This window comes from Carassius auratus, chromosome 2 (genome assembly GCF_003368295.1).
Source record: "Carassius auratus strain Wakin chromosome 2, ASM336829v1, whole genome shotgun sequence".
Lineage (NCBI taxonomy): Eukaryota > Metazoa > Chordata > Actinopteri > Cypriniformes > Cyprinidae > Carassius > Carassius auratus.
In genome coordinates, this window is record NC_039244.1 from 23,375,516 (window position 1) to 23,390,259 (window position 14,744).

Genomic DNA, 14,744 nt, shown 5'->3' on the forward strand with positions numbered 1-14,744 from the left:
TGAGAGAGAGACTGAATAAGAAAGAAAGAAGCACAGAAGTGTATAATGGGCTTAGACTGGTTTAGGGATCTGATCTGAGGACTGTAATTACACATGGATCTCTGACCTGATCTGAGCGCAGACACATGCTGTCTGAAGTCTGCACACGCTCTTAGTAAATACTTTCAGTCTGCATTTTACAAACAATGCATCTTATGATAATTAAATAATTAAAGTGTGTTAGCGTAAAATAATTAAAGTGTTGAAGCTATGAATGTGTCGTCTCTGTGAGTGTGTGACTGACAGCTGAACTTCACAGTTATATAAGAGAGTACAAACGATTTTTATGATGGGGTGAAGGGGGAGGGTTGGGGGGGGGGGGGCTAAATAGTAATTGAAAATTTCCACTCAATCGACTGCTGTCCTGCCCTGTGCTTGGTCAAATATTGTGCAGTAGAAGAGATGCCACGGTCAATCGATACGTCCATTCCAGCTCAGTAGCATACAAGGAAAATATAGTGCTAAATAAAAACTAGCCAATAATAATATTTATTGTATCAATATTAATAAAAAAAAATGTTGTTTAATCTTTATCCAGTTTTATTAAAAAAAAAATGTGTTAAAAAATGAAAAAATAAATTATTGAAGGAATTGTTCACAAGCAATATTACTGATAGATTACTCATATTTTAGCCGTAAACAATGATGTGAAGTAAAAAAAAAAAATGTCTTTTGAAGGATATATTTCTCACAAACATGCAGATATTCACTTCACAACTTCACAAGACATTAATTAATGAATTGGAGTCGTGTGGATTACTTGTGGATTATTGTGAGGTTTTTCCTCATCTGTTTTGGACTCTCGTTCTGATGGCACCCATTCACTGCACAGGATCCATTGGTGAGCGAGTGACGCAATGCTACATTTTTTTCCAATCTGTTCTAACAAAGAAGCAAACTCATCTACATCTCGGCTGGTCTGAGGGTTGGTTCATATTCAGGACATTTTCATTTTGGGGTGAACAGTTTCTTTTAGCTCTCACGGATCAGCCAAATGCTTGTGCCTGCAAATCTTTCATCAGTGTCCTGTTTCTTAAAAATTTTTTTAGCAATTATCAAAGTATTTAATTCTTATATAATGGTATCTTTAGCCATAGAAATGTGTAATTGCATGTTAGTGTGTGTATCTCGTGTGGTTTGTCAGGATGCTTGTCATTATCAAAAAAAGCGAGTGTCTACTTGTGACTTGTGTGTGTGTGTGTGTACATGTGTGTTTGCCAGCGGGTGAGAGTACACACTGTCAGAGACAGGATTCTTTTTCTAAAGAGCTGGGCTGTCAGCCATTTCTATCCTGAGCCTTTTCTCCCATCCAAGGACAGAGGAAGAGAGAAAGAAAGACTACAACAGCACAGTTCATTTCCCACTATCACACATAAAAGCACACTGCAAACAGATGGAATTTAATGCAGCTCTTATCAGAGCTTAATGTTACTGCTCAAGAAGGTTTACAGACACTTGAACACCTGATGAAACCCACACATCCAATGTGTTTGGCCTGTAACATCCAGCACAACCCAATGAAAACAGAAACCAAGGAGCTGATATAATGTGTTGCTGTGAACATGGCTGGCTGGGAAAAAACACAGAGATTAATATGGAAAGTATATGGCATTCATCATGATTTACTTTGTGAGACTGGATTGAACCACTCTAGGTTCGGCAGTTAGACAGAAGATTCAGAATCGTATTTATTTTACCCAATGGCAAAAAAATAAAAATAAAAATAATAATAATAAAAAAAAAAAATTAATTTAAATTTAATTTAAAAAGTAACATTTTTCATTTAATTAAATTTAAAAATTGTGTTCTGGCATTCATCTTATTAATTTCACACACACACACAAATTAAATAAAATAAAATTAGAAAAATTGGCATTCTGTAAAGAGAAAATGGTAGAAAATAATTAACTTTTCCCACTAAATTACTGATTAAGTTAATGTTTTTGCTTTATGAATTGACACATTGTTTATGCACTACAAACTGAAATTTAGATAATCATTATATATATATATATATATATATATATATATATATATATATATATATATATATATATATATATACTGTATACACACACACACAGGAAAATATACTGTTGCAGAGGTGGCAGACAATTTTCTGTGATCTTTTGGTGGCTACTATTCAGTGTTTTTGCCGCTGCAACCCCTGTTTGATTCAGACTCACGGTGTGCTTTCTACATTACCCCTCAGAGATCAATAAAGCAGAGCTGGGCTGGAGTTCTATTCCGCCTCAACAAATTACAGTTCATATAAAATAGATTACTCAGTACTTAAATCTAGAATCATATAAACATCTTGTAAACATCCCCGGGTTCCTGCCTTGTACGAACTAATGAAAGCATTTAAAACGGTGAATAAAGCCAGTGGTACTTTTCCCCTCTAAGGTCTCTCATGGCCCACACACTTATAGAGAGCTTGGAGATTGAAGAAAGACCAATTCACAGACCATTAACTTATCAGAGAACTCTAGGGAAGAAAACTCCTATTAGAATCCAATTACACCACAGAATGAGATCCCCAAAAACCCTCTAACTGTGTATGTGTAGTGTGTGAGAGAAAGAGATACTTAAAGAGATGAGTGAGTTAATTCTGACAGAGAGGAGGAGGAAATGTTCACTTTAACTGTTCGCCTCAAAAGCTGTTATACAGATACAACACCAGAAATTACACACACAGCCTGCAGACTGTATCAGTAGCAGTAACTATATAGCATCACCACATTCAAGAGCAAGTGATTATGGATATCAGTCTTGAAGAAAACCTTTGGAGGAGGACATTTATGAACATTAGTTTCCCAGAATGCATTTCCTCCCTACCTACCTCCCTATCTTTCAAAAGTTCTCGGGTGGTAAGATTTCTAAAGGTTTTTGAAGTCTCTTATGCTCTTCAAGGCTAATTTACTAAAAAAAAAAAAAAAAAAAAAAAAAAAAACTGTAATGTGGTGAAATATTATTACAATTTAAAATAGTTTTAAATATATTAATATATTTTAAAATCTTGTTTGTTCCTGTGCAGAGCATGATCCTTCAGAAATCATTCTAACATGCTGATTTTTATTATTATATATATATATTTTTTTTTTGCTAAAGTAACATTTTTTTTTTATTTCAAGATTCAGTGATGAATATGAAGTTAAAAAAGAACAACATTTATTCGAAACAGAATAATTTTGTAACATTAGAGATGTCTTTACTGTCACTCTTTTATTGCATTTTATTGCATCCTTGAATGAATGTATTAATTTATTTCAAACACACACACACACACAAGTGAGATATCTGGGCTAATTTGGGCATCTCTCCTATATTCAGCATGGTTGCTACACTGTTGGCTAAATCTTTAGCTAACCACTAAGCACATGACTTCCTGTGTTCCTCTAATCCTTTTCACCTCAACCAGCCATCCAAACATGTTACAGTAAACAGTTATTACCTTTCATTTCCCAACCATTTCCTTCACGGTGTTGCTAAGTGTGCTGCATAACCATCTACACAGTTAGTCCAGCAGTTAGCCTCTTGACATATCCTGAAGAAGGTGCTTCACTTCCAAACAGAGAAACCTAGATACGTTAGCAATTATTTTAATTTAAGCACATTATTTAGCTGAGATTGCAGGAGCAGCACGATTAATGCTCAGGTCAATGCATGCTAGTGAAAAAAAATGTGTGAAGCTGACGACATTCGGTAGCATGACCCAGTTTAAAAATGTCTCACATTTAGTAAACACAGTCTGAGTTAGTGAGTGAGTGATTTGATACGAAACATTTAGCATGCTAGCTCTTCACCACCCAATCAATACAACACAAGAGCTCTCATACCAAAACACAATCGCTGTTCAGAGGTTTCTGATAAATGAGTTTGCCAGTGGCATGCATTTCTCCTAATGATCCACCACAAACAGCTGCGAAGGTGGAGCTGCGTGTCTTGCATTAACAGGGGAATTTGAAGTCTCTTATGCTCACAAATAAACAAAATTATTATAATACAGGATATTTTAAAATGGCATCAACTCCTGTGATGACAAAGCTGAATTATCAGCATCATTCCTCCAGTCTTAATATAGCTTAATAAAATATGTGGAAAAGGGGGTTGTTGGAATATGACAACCACACCAGTTCTCAAATCAGCTGACCTCAGAATTAAATAGGTATTTCAGATCTAATGAATTCATATCAGAGCTCAATAATATATGCACATCGGAGTATTTTTGACTTGCTTGCATCGGTTGAGAAGAAGTTGAGATATCATTCGACTGGAAGTTGAAAGATGTGACCCATTCTAGCGAGACGCACCGTTAAAGAAAACCCAGACAGAAATCCCACCCACACACTGTTCCTGTCACACACACGCAGAAAGAGAGAAAGAAAGAGAGAGTTATCAGGAACATGATGGATTACAGCACGTTTTAGAAGTGAAGCCTGAACAGACACACACACACACACACACACACACACACACACACACACACACTGGAATTCAGTATGAGTGAGCTGTATAGCATTGTGTGCTGAGACAGGACAGATGATGTGTAAAACCAAACACAGGATTATCACTGTAATATTTTCCTGTCTGCCGCTGGATCGCAGCGTTTATCTCTCTGTGAAGATTTCCCTCCAATTCAACTACCACACTTATGGGGTTTCTGAATGAATTTGTTTTTGCACACGCCTGCATTTTTGAAGATGTGAATTCACAAAATATAGCATGCAAATAATGTACAGTATGAAGATATAAATAAATAAATAAAATACTGCTTGACCATGCATGGTTATGTCATTTGGGCATTATTTAATAATTTACCACTGTTATAATCAGAAGAAAATGTACACGAACATCCAAAGTGCAAGCTCTCTTTAGACCAAAATGCCACAAAATGGATATATTCTATAATGGGCCTCATTTTTAAAAAGAAGAAGGGGTGTTTACATCCGTATTACAAGTAACAGGAGTTGCGTAATCAGATTACTTTTTTCAAGTAACTAGTAAACTAACGCATTACTTTTTAACTTACACGAAAATATCTGAGTGACTTTTTCAAATAAATAACACCAGTTTTCATATTTATTGATTGATGGCTGTTTGAGATGCAAACTGTTCATGTGAATTTACATTTCCTTCAGCCAGAGGCATATTCATATCAAATTTGGTATGAAAGGGCTTTTAAATTTGCCAAAATAGAATATATATATATATATTTTTTTAATCAAAAGCAAACAAGCAAGCCTTGCTCTTACGAGAAAAAATGAATGCAAAATTAACATAACAATTTCCTTGGCAGTACATTTTTGGGGGAGTAACGCATTTTTAAAATGCATTATTTTTAAATGTAACTTGCCTCAACACTGGTTTACACAGAAATTAATCACAAAGACTTAATTTAAATGAATAAATAAATTTGTTTTTTAAGTGAAACTACAATCCATACAACAAAATGTGATTAACTGTCATTATTCTCCGCCAATCATTGTGTCCGTGATGGATATGAAACATGAGTGATCCATAATATTTCATGTCACTGAAATCCAACCTGCGAGAGCCATTAAATCGAGAGTTATGGAGGATTGGAATATTTCCCGTTTAGTGTCAGAAAACCTCTTTCCCTACACTTTTTGCTGTTTCAGCTCAGTACAAAACAGCACCACACGCCACTAACCGCAGCAGGCCTTGTTAAACAGACAGGTAATGCTGAGATGACATTTAAATCATTAAGTTTTGCTGAGAGGAATCTGGATTTCTGATCCACCCGTCTGCATTTGTCTCAGCCGTTGAGAATCACAAGCAAAAATCACTTTAGCAGAGTTGACTGGACCGTGTTTTCACACGCAGCCCCATCAGCAGGCATTAATCAGCGTAAGTGAGGGATCTGAGAAATGAACCGAACAAAAAAATATGATAAGTTGAGACGCTGTCAGATGTTGCATAATTCACTGAATGTTTATACGAGAGTCATTCGTTTATTAATTTTCCTAGAGAAATTTTTTTTTTAGGGATTTTCTAAAAAACAAATCACTTTGCAGTTGCTTGGAAATATGAAATATCTACAGTGTCTGGTACTATGGCTTCATTACTCAGCATGAGTAAATGAATGACAGTAAACCTGGCTTGCAGTTAGTCATTCAGGATCAGCTTTAAAAAAATGTAACTGATGTTTTATTTATTCATTTTAGAACATCAATATATAACCTAAATGTTCAGCATTTCTCCTTGCACAGTCAACCGAAATGTAATTTTTTATTTAAATTAAAATCATGAGGACTTGCCAAGAAAGTGAAACCACCCAACAAAAATAGCTAAATTAAAAAATATGTATATTTATATTATTCATTATAATATTTATCTATATACATTTTTTTATGTTTTATATATATAGGCAAAAAAAATTATATTTGTTCTTTATTTTATTTTAAATGTTTCTGGCAAAGCTAGATGATTTCACTAACACATTTTGGCCTTTCCTTATATCATAGAGTCCTCTCTGATATTTAGCCTACTATTTTCTTGACCAGTGAGACGAAGATGAATTCACCTGTTTTTTAAACATAAAGCACTGTAAATGTACATCTTAAATGTTATGAGATGCCATTTTGTTTTACACCATGGTACTGAATGTTGAATTGACTACATCAAGGTGTTTTAGAGAATAAAATGATTTTCTTTATAGCAAATGGAGTCCTGAATGCTAACTACAAGCTATGTTTACAGTGGTAGGACATTATTGGGGGAAGTGAGTGAGAGGCGGCTGGACTCTTCAGGGACACTGACATGGATCTAAATCAGAGTCTAATGCGCAGCTGTCAGGCCGACTGCCACCACACAGGTGCGCCCCAGCACCCTACATCTGCACACTAACCTGCTTTTGAGTGCGAATGTTGATACACTCCTCTGACCTGTTGTCCCACTTTCTGAATGAAGCATTGAGCCATAAACACGTTGGATGAATTACAATGCAACTGGTGTGTCTGAGACGACCTAAACCTTTTTGTTATAGTTGCAATTTTCAGAATTTTCAGCTCTCTTGGTGATCTATTGAATTAAACATGCAGTTTTCTACTGTACCTTTAAGACTTTTACTTGTAAAGTGTTTTACTTGTAAAGCGGTAAAGAATTAAACACTGAATAGACATTAGGCAGCACAGTGCCATACTTAATTTTGAACACGAATGAAAATTGAGACTTTGAGGGTCCCTTTTGAGGGATTGTACTGCTGTTTAACATACTGATTGTTCAGCTGTTGAAACATATTTCAGAAGTAACTTTCAGTAGAGAAAAACTCCAGAAAAATGTGACCATGATCTATGACCTTTATACAGTGTGTGCCATTGTAATGACTGTATGTATGTCCCATACAGTCCTGTTTCATCTGCGTTAAATTCAATACAGCGTCCTACATGATTAATGACTATAGACATTTATATGTAAATAACATGTAATGCATATGTAAATTATATGCAAATGAGAACTATCATATGTAACAGTACACATGATATGAATAAAATCGTGCTAATTTCAGCTTCTTTTTTCTTTTCTTTTTTTTGCATAATTTACTTCAAAAGGTTAAAATGTTCTCAGTGGACTAAAAAATGTCTACAGAGTAAACTGAACTCTCTTACACCCACTGAGGAAGAAAACGTTTGTTTACAGGACAAAGAGGTGAAAGGGTCATTTAGCGGCTGAGAAAAATGAACACGAGAAGACAGTCTTTGACCTGATCTACAGATGGGCTCGGGGTAATCCATTTCCTTCTGTTTTTGTTTTAACATTCATTATGGACACCGACTACTGGATAAGTCAATCCCCTCTGTGTCTTTGTGTGTTTTGACAGTATGAAATATTTTGGACTTTATTTAGGGCTTGGTGTGTGTGTTGTGTGTGTGCGTGCGTGTGTGTGTGTGTGTGTGTGTCTGTGAGAGTCAGGACAGTCTGCTGTTTAGTGAGCCTTGTTGCTGAGCCTGAAGGAAGTATTCATCAAGAATGAATGTGAAGCAGGTAATGGCACAAACAGACCCACAAAATTACTGCTTATTTCAATTTGCATGCTGCCCAGCCAACCCAATTAAGTACTTTAGGGCTGAAGAGGATCCAGCGGACCACCACAACCATCGGGCAAACCAGCGGGCAAGCTTAATAATTTAGAAAATTCTATATAATTAATAAATTTTTGATCAACTGAACAAATAAATGTATGGATATATATATAGATGGGGAGAGAGAGAGAAAGAGATAGTTTTGAAAATTGGGATAAACTTTTAATAGAATGAACGCAATTGGAAAAAAATAATAATAAAAAAAAAATTATATATATATATATATATATATATATATATATATATATATATATATATATATATATATATATAGTATTTTACATACACTTAAAATGCTTTGGCAAAACTATAATACAAATGTCATGCCAATAAAGCAAGTTCAACTTGAACTTGAGAGAGGGAGACACACACACACACACACACAAACTATCTGGTATCTGGCTGTATGAAAATTATAGTAAGTTATACTTAATTTATAAATAATATAAAAAATATATAGATACATGTGTATTTAAATAATTATACATCAATTATGTAATGTAGCAATTATATAAAACAAAACAAAAATAATAAACTGTTAATACAAATAGTAGTAATTATAATAATAACAACAACAACAACATTATCTGGATACAATAATTGCAATGCTGTAAATGGAGAATAAAATTATTAATTTGAAATGGCTATCTAAGGGGAAATATGCTTTTATAGATGGTGTAATTACAAAATGGGCCAGCAGGGGCTAACTGGGCCATGCCAACCAGCCCAACATTTAGTGCAATTCATGTTAATGTTTCTAAATCTGGAATATTCTACAAACCTCATTTGCTTAGAATGTGTGTTAATGACAGTCAATGTCTGACTGCTTGAAATCTAGTTGTATAGTATAGCACATTCAGCCAATGGAGAAGTTCGATTGGAGGTTGTACACAGCTCTTGTCAAGAAACTTTCTGCACACTCTGCAAGGCCTAGAGCAGCTGTCCATGAATCAGCAGACACTGTGGTCTCATCATTCAGTAAGGGCACAGAAAACACAAGTCTTTCTTTCATCCGTTCTGTTCTTCACTCTTTCAACACGACACCCACATCAGTCACCAGCGACTGATGAATCCCACACATGCACACATTCATGTTTGTCTGGAATATCTCAGCACCTCAGGCTGGATCAGAACAAGTGCAAACCTCTTCTTTTTTAATGCCATTATTTTATGCATCAGCCTGCCTGTCTGTTTCCTGCACTTGTTTGCTCTCTATCTCTCTCCGCTGTTGCTGAAATCTGTCAGCTCTTTCTCAAGAGAAAAGAATCACAGTCGCCCCAAACGCCGCCAGCTTACTTGACTATACCTGTGTTTGAACTAGGAAATAGACTGAGTTTTAGTGAAAGAAATGTAATGCAATGAACAAAGGGTCGAATGAGTCAAATCTGACACTCACATAGAGAAAAAAATAACACAAAAGGAAAATCAAATGAAGAATGATTTGCATAAATGAGAATAGTTTTAGTGAGAATATATCTCATTTAATTCTCTTAAACAGCAAAGAGAACCAACTGACTCATTTAATTTATTTAATGTGAAGTGAAATATTATTATAATTCAAAAGATGTTTATTTGATTATTATTATCATTATTATTTATTTATTTATTTTTTACAATGTGACTTTATTGTGAATATAAATTGTATGTATATCTTTCATAATATTACTGGTTATGACTATATTTTTGATCAAATAAATGCAACATAAAAAACATCAAAATCAAGAATCACATTTTAAAAACTGAACATAAAAGGCACAACAAAATGTAACAACATAAACTGTTCTAATATGAAAGTTCCTGCACTTTCTTTTTATTGCATTAATTTATTTATTTGAAGTCTTCTGAGTTTGGGAAGAGCAACCTCTGAGCAATAAAATCTACCTCCGGCCAGCTGTCAGACTATTCTCAAGAGCGCAGATGCAGTCGCCCCCAACTAACCAGAAGTAGACTCAACTTTAGAGGAAGAGGTGCTGTGCACTGAGCACGGGTCAAATGAGGCAATCCTGACCTCCACAGAGAAACAACATCTCAAAATACCCATATGTATTATCTCTCACACACACATATTCCTTTGTGCCCATGTGGGTGGGATACACTCGCTATCTCACTGGTAGCCTAAGGTGGGGTACTGTTAAATGTGTGTTTGTGTGTGAGAGAATAACAACAGCAATCTCTGTGTCCTGAGGGTTACATGTCTGTTCATATGCAGAAGGTTCAAGTAACATTGACTAGCCTTTGTTTCCCCCTATACAGGAACAACTCCATTCTAACATTTAACACCCAGCAGGCAAGAATCATGTTCATCCAGGCAGACTTAAATACTCTCTGGAAAACTGAAATATGCATCATGTCACCTCAGGAGATAAGAATGAGAGGTGAAGGCAAATATAATTTAGCTGTCAGGACGGAGCTGTGGTGGGGTTCTGCCAGTTTGCAGAGGAATTACTATGGTGTCTAACAGCGCAGGAGCGCTAACTGGACAGGCTAAAGCCTTAACACATCATAACACAAACCGTTAAGAGCTTTTCTTTCAACTACGACAGCATCTAAAACGTATTAGTGTGGGTGGTTGTGAGGCCATTGCTAAGGTGTTCTGGGTGGTTTTTAAAAGATTGTTTTTGTCAGCTGTACACCTATAGAGTTTAACATTAGCATGTTGCTAAGCTTCAGTCTGTCAGACACAAAACAGGACAGCTTTCCTGGAACCAAAGCAACATACACAAATACTGGGTAAAATTGTATAATTATATCATGTATCATGACCTACTGGTATTAAATGTAATATAAGTACACTACACTTCAAAAGGGTTCTGTAAGATTTTCTCTTATGCTTCTGAGGCTACATTAATTTGATCAAAAACGCTGTTTATATATACATATAAAGTACAGACCAAAAGTTTGGACACACCTTCACATTCAAAGAGTTTTCTTTATTTTCATGACTATGAAAATTGTAGAGTCACACTGAAGGCATCAAGGGCTATTTGAGCAAGAAGGAGAGTGATGGGGTGCTGCACCAGATGACCTGACTTCCACAGTCACCGGACCTGAACCCAATCGAGATGGTTTAGGGGTGAGCTGGACCACAGACAGAAGGCAAAATGGCCAACAAGTGCTAAGCATCTCTCAGGGAACTCCTTCAAGACTGTTGGAAGACCATTTCAGGTGACTCCCTCTTGAAGCTCATCAAGAGAATGCCAAGAGTGTGCAGAGCAGTAATCAACGCAAAAGGTGGCTACTTTGAAGAACCCAGAATATGACATATTTTCAGTTGTTTCACACTTTTTTTGTTATGTACATATGTAATTCCATATATAATTCCACATGTGTTAATTCATAGTTGTGATGCCTTCAGTCTGAATCTACAATTTTCATAGTCATGAAAATAAAGAAAACTCTTTGAATGAGAAGGTGTGTCCAAACTTTTGGTCTGTACTGTATATATATAAAATAGATCCCATGTCAAATGATCCTTCAGAAATCATTGTAATATGCTGATTTGGTGCTCAAGAAACACTTATTATTATCATTGTTGAAAACAGTGGGTTGCTTAATATTTTTTGCGAAAACCATAATCTTTTTGTCAGGACTCTTTAAAGAAAGTAAATTAAAAAAAAATGGCATAAATGTACATCGGTGCTCTTTATAGCAAGACCCAAAATTACACCAAGTGCATCACTGCAGTTTCCAAAATAGATGAACACTAGAGGCAGTAAAACTCCTTTTATTCCTCACACAAATGTACAACGTTTTGATTAATAAAACATAATTTTCGCACAATTACTTGAAGAAAATCATGTTATGACTTCAAAACAATATTAATATCCTGGGAGATTTCAAAACTGATGCTTTTGAACATTAGCTTCGCACATATCCAGCTTCATATCTATTTTCATAGCTATTCGGTTTGTTTGGTGGCTCACAGAGTGTGGAGATGTACTTGAGAAGCGAAGAGCTACAGTTCAAATTCTGTGTAACCACTTTTGTCCACAAGGGTTTTGTGTTTATTTTCTTATTAAAGTTTTAACTGTTCGCCGGTTCCTGTCTCCTTCTTCCCGTACTACGAACGTTGTTACAACGGTGTTGCACAAAAAGTGCAGAGAGGTACGTATTTTTTTGAGACCATTTATTTGAAACAGAAATCTTTTGTTACATAATAAATGTCTTTACTGTCACGGATCAAATTCATTCTTGCATCCTTACTGAATAAGAGTATTAATTTCATTCAATTTTTTTTACTAATGTCACCAGTTACAACATCATCCAAAAACATGCACAATTTTTATGCAAAAGTCCTTTCCTGTTAAAATCCAAAAAAAAAAAATTACAGTCTGTCTACCTGGATGATATCTAATGGAATGGGGGGGGGGGTTGATTTAAGCATAAACAGCTGTTTTTAATACATTCAGAACACTTATACTGTCATACCAAATGGACATGATGACACACTCCTTATCTTTCCCAAGGTCTTCCATTGTAGCCAATGGCCACATTGACCCATAACAGTGTGTGTCTCACTATCAGATGGGCATCTGACACAAAGAAGCCTGGGACACAGTCATAGGACCCATTCTGTTGACTCATGTGAGGCCATAATGTGATATTTCACACAATGTGCATCTTTGAGTGATATTGAACAAGCACTGGCATGAACGCTGGCACAAAGCAATCAGAAACCATGAGGGTTAGCTCAAGAAATCTGACGCACTCCTGCCAGAATCATTCGGAATCATTCAGAATCATGAATTCCATTCGCCTGATGTGATTTGCAAGCAACAAATATCAATTCAATTACATTTTAGTCAATAAACAACGGCATCTTTTACACAGTGAGAAATCGAGTCTAATATTTTGATTGATTAGTCAACTGACATAACATCACAAATTAAGATGTGAATGAGAGCAGAAGTCAAGTGGGAAGCTGGGCCGCATGCAGCCTGAAACGCTTCTCAACCGGGCATCATGCCAGCCAGTCCTATCAGGCCGACACATGCAACAACACACACACACACACACAGTAAGCACGGGTCCACAAAAGTTCATCTGTCCCCGGCTCTGCCTGAGTACAATCCAATTTAAAGTTTTCAAATTTCAAACACACATCATTCACCTCTCAAGTGGCACCACAGAGACAAAAGCACAGAGAAATAGTAACAGAAGGCAAGGAATGACTACATGTTCAGTATCAGCTTTCTTAATATTTTTACATACGCAGAAACAGCAGTGAGAGACGGAGAATGAATTAAGGCATTTTGACGGATGAATGGAATCGGCGTTTAGAGGAATGCACTGTTCTTTCTCACCATCCCCTTCTCCCTAATCCCTCTTTCACAGTCGCACTGAAAGGAAGCTTTTCATCAACAGAAGTTTGAAAGGCATGAATGGCCATCTCTCTAACCATCTCTCCCTGTGTATCTCTTTTTATCCCACTTTCGTTTTAAAAACCACATTCCTGCTCCAGTGTTCAGGTACTGATCTTTTGTTCCAATGCCCATTTTTCTCTTTCCATCTCTCTCTCCCCCTATGGCCACACATTTTTGACAGATAGCGTCTTACACTTGTTGGAAACCAAAATTCCAGTTCGTAACAAATCCCAGCCACATTTCTGAATGGACTCCACTTTAAGTTCACCACGGTAAAATATCCGCAAGTCTTCCTGGAAAGGAATTTTCAGCATTAAAAAAAGAGATTGGCAGTAAATTAGCTCTTTCTACTGGGTCAGCAGGAAAAGAAAGATACAAAAGTGTCAGATCGCATCTAAGTTCCCTTCACTAAATAGATGCACCACTATAACACATAGAATTTCTGTGTAAAACCATATTTAATATGACATACACGCAATAAGTGAATGTGTGCCGAGTGCAATAGCCAAAACGGCAATACATTATCTGACAGCTTTTATATTTTATTAGCAAATATAATCTTTTCATTTCATACTATAAAAGCTGATCTACTACTCAGCTAGGTGGAAAAGCCACAGATTTCTTTCCAAAATGGGCTGGTCAGGCCTGTCAATCAAACCAACAACAGCTCAACCTTAAAGCTTGTTCTCCTGTTGTGTAAATAAGACCAGAACTTGACATCCAGACCATCCACATCAACATGAATAGACTTCAAGTTCCAGAATCACATGCTGTTTTCTGATTGGCTGAAGACTGAAAAACTGTGACTTGTTGAATTTTTCAGTCTGGGTAAGACATTCAAATATAAGCTTGTGTTTGTATAAAGGTTGCTGGTTGGAATATTTCAGAGGTGACCACACTTCCATCATTTTACCCTTTACCCTCCACCACAGAGGCGTACAAAGCACATATTATCCCTTCCTTTTTCTCTCATTATAAAGAGCTGGCTGAGTGAATGGATGAAAGGACAGACAATCTGACAGTCTGCTACGTGTTGTGCCAAAAACACAAAGATCATGTGCCACAGGATCATTGAGAAGATCTCTTCCTCCTCTTTTCCATATATAATATTTCCAAAGCAGCCAATCGATACAGGAACAGTATTGGATGGAAAACCCAACAGAGCTCACAGGCATTGGCGATCATCATGAGCAACGGAAGAGTTTGCCGAGTTTATGCCTATTACTAAATTACACAA

At 36.1% G+C, this 14,744-nt stretch overlaps 1 protein-coding gene across 1 annotated transcript in view; it reads right to left on the reverse strand.

Moving 5' to 3' along the window:
• Positions 1–14,744, reverse strand: part of LOC113121227 (glypican-1-like) — a 54,956-nt gene that overhangs the window by 25,848 nt on the left and 14,364 nt on the right. The gene's annotated exons all lie outside the window — the stretch shown is intronic.